The 2,719-nt window shown below is 44.0% G+C and overlaps 1 non-coding gene across 1 annotated transcript; it reads left to right on the top strand.

Moving 5' to 3' along the window:
- The first annotated feature begins 2,370 nt into the window (after positions 1–2,370).
- Positions 2,371–2,446, top strand: TRNAG-GCC (transfer RNA glycine (anticodon GCC)). Its single transcript has one exon. It is a non-coding gene; the product is annotated as a tRNA-Gly (tRNA).
- Positions 2,447–2,719: the final 273 nt, after the last annotated feature.

Here is a 2,719-nt window from a genome sequence, read left to right as displayed (position 1 = left end):
CCGCATCCCAGTCCAATGCTCTATCCACTGCGCCACCACCCGGTCAGGCCACTAGTTCATTCTTAATCTCTTTTATAGAGTTCTTCATCTCAAGAATTTCTATTTGGCTCTTCTTTAAAGTTTTAATCTCTTTGATAAACTCATTTTGTTCATTTATTTGGTTGATTTCATTAAACTGCCTATTTGTTTTTTCTGTGTTGAATTCAGTATTTTTCAGAACGATAGTTTTGAATTTACTGACATTTAAATTATATATTTCCATGTCATTTTTGCTGATTTTCTGAAGAATTTATATTTTCTTTCTGAGCTTCCTTATTACTTTGGTTAATCATGATATTTGATGGATTCTTAGACATCTATGTGTGAGTAGCACTTCTCTAGAAGATTGATAAGAAGAAGTCTTTCTATTGTTTTACAGGAGATAGAATTGAATTATAATTTTTTTTAGTTTTTTTGCACTGCTCTAGTTTTTCAGATCTCTGTGGGATGGTGGAAAATGAGATGTGTTCCCTGGGAAGGTGGGCACCTCTACTGTGATGTGATTTTTTCCCCAGGGGACCAATCCCATCATGTAGCATGGTGAGCAATGAGGCTACAAATCTGTGAAACCCTAATGCTGTCCCCTGCACCCAGATGCTGCTAGCAGGGAAGAATCAATGTGTGGGGGTGGGGTGAGCTGGGAGAACCTGGCCACTTCCTTTGTTGCTTTGCCCTCTCAGCAGTGGTGACCAGCAGGCCTTCATTGCTTCCCCTTGTGCCTCCACACAGACATAGAATTAGTTGCAGAGTGCAGACTCTGTAGCTTTGTTTCTCTTTCTGGAATGCTGATTGCCAGACAACTATGGCTGCACCTCTGGTCTTTGTTTACAATCTGATGCCTCCCCTCTCCTGGCTGCAGGGCTGCATCAGTGGCTCCTTTGAGCTCTTTTTCTTTCTCACCTTTCTGGTTTGCTCTCACTTACCCACCTTTAGATGTTTCAATGTGTGAATCTCTCAGATGTGTTTGTACAACAAGCAGAGAATCCTTTGTTGAATTATAGCTTTTCAAATTGTTGAAACTTCAAAGGAAGAGACCAAGGGGATATCTCATACAGCCATCCCTTTGATGTTGTTCACTTAAAATTAGTGTCTACCTTGGATATGGCTTTCATTTATAATCTGCACAGTCAGCTGTAAATTAGTGTGCTTTTGTTTATTTGTTTGTTTGTTTGTTTTTTACAGAGACAGAACGAGAGTCAGAGAGAGGGCTAGATAGGGACAAACAGACAGGAACAGAGAGAGATAAGAAGTATCAATCATCAGTTTTTCATTGCAACACCTTAGTTGTTCATTGATTGATTTCTCATATGTGCCTTGACCTCGGGCCTTCAGAAGACTGAGTAACCCCATGCTCGAGCCAGCGACGTTGGGTCCTAAGTGTGAGCTTTGCTCAAACCAGTTGAGCCCACGATCAAGCTGGTGATCTTGGGGTCTTGAACCTGAGTCCTCCGCATCCCAGTCTGACATTCTATCCACTGTACCACTGCCTGGTCAGGAGTTTGCTTTTATAATCCAGAGAGGCCAAGGGATTTTGACAGCTTTGCACTAATACCTTGGTTAAGAAAGAGCAGAGTCTGGATCCTCCAGAATTATAGCTGCTATCCAAACTTGATTTGAAAATCTATCTGGTACATTTTAACTTTGTACCTGCCTTCCTACTAGCAATTTGGTCTTCAAATATCTCCTCCTTAGCTTCATTTACTAAGCTGGAGATAAACCCAGAATGGTATCGTCATACTTCTGCTTAAAACATGTTGGCAGTTCTTCATCACCTCTGGAATAAAGTTTTGGTCTTTTAGTCTTCCATGACCTTGTCTCTATTTACCTCCTCAGCCACTTTCTGCCTTAGACTTTCCTTTGAAATAATACTTCCTCATCTTGAATTTTTCACACATGTGTTGTAGTTTCACTGTACAAGATTTACTCAAGTTGCTCCTTCTGCAGGAATGTCCCCTTCTTACTTCTTTTTCAGTCAGCCACATTATAACTCTTCCTTTCCAGAGTCTGGACAATGTCACATAAGCTTCAGGTAGCTTCCTCTGAAACAATGATCCTTTATGCTTTTATGGCAGAAGATGGGAACATATCCCATTGTATTTAGATGATCTATTTCTATCTCTCACTCTCTGAATAAATCCCTTGAAGAGCCTGACTATTGTATGTTCTTCATCCCCCAGCTGTGCTCCCCAGTAACTCCAACTGCCTATGCTCCACCCTGCCCACACATCTACTCATTCCCCAGCAGAGAGCCTGGTATATAAAATAAAAAGTGCTCAGTAAATCCTTCTTGTACTGAATAAAATAGATTTACCTTAAGACATCCTAGAATAGGCCCTGGCTGGTTGGCTCAGCGGTAGAGCGTCGGCCTGCCGTGCGGGGGACCCGGGTTCGATCCCCGGCCAGGGCACATAGGAGAAGCACCCATTTGCTTCTCCACCCCCCTCCTTCCTCTCTGTCTCTCTCTTCCCCTCCGGTAGCCAAGGCTCCATTGGAGCAAAGATGGCCCGGGCACTGGGGATGGCTCCTTGGCCTCTGCCCCAGGCGCTGGAGTGGCTCTGGTCGCAGCAGAGCGACGCCCTGGAGGGGCAGAGCATTGCCCCCTGGTGGGCGTGCCAGATGGATCCCGGTCGGGTGCATGCGGGAGTCTGTCTGACTGTCTCTCCCCTTTTCCAGCTTCAGG

This window comes from Saccopteryx bilineata, chromosome 4, assembly GCF_036850765.1.
Source record: "Saccopteryx bilineata isolate mSacBil1 chromosome 4, mSacBil1_pri_phased_curated, whole genome shotgun sequence".
In the NCBI taxonomy this organism is placed as follows: Eukaryota; Metazoa; Chordata; class Mammalia; order Chiroptera; family Emballonuridae; genus Saccopteryx; species Saccopteryx bilineata.
This window is presented reverse-complemented; position numbering and strand designations above follow the sequence as displayed.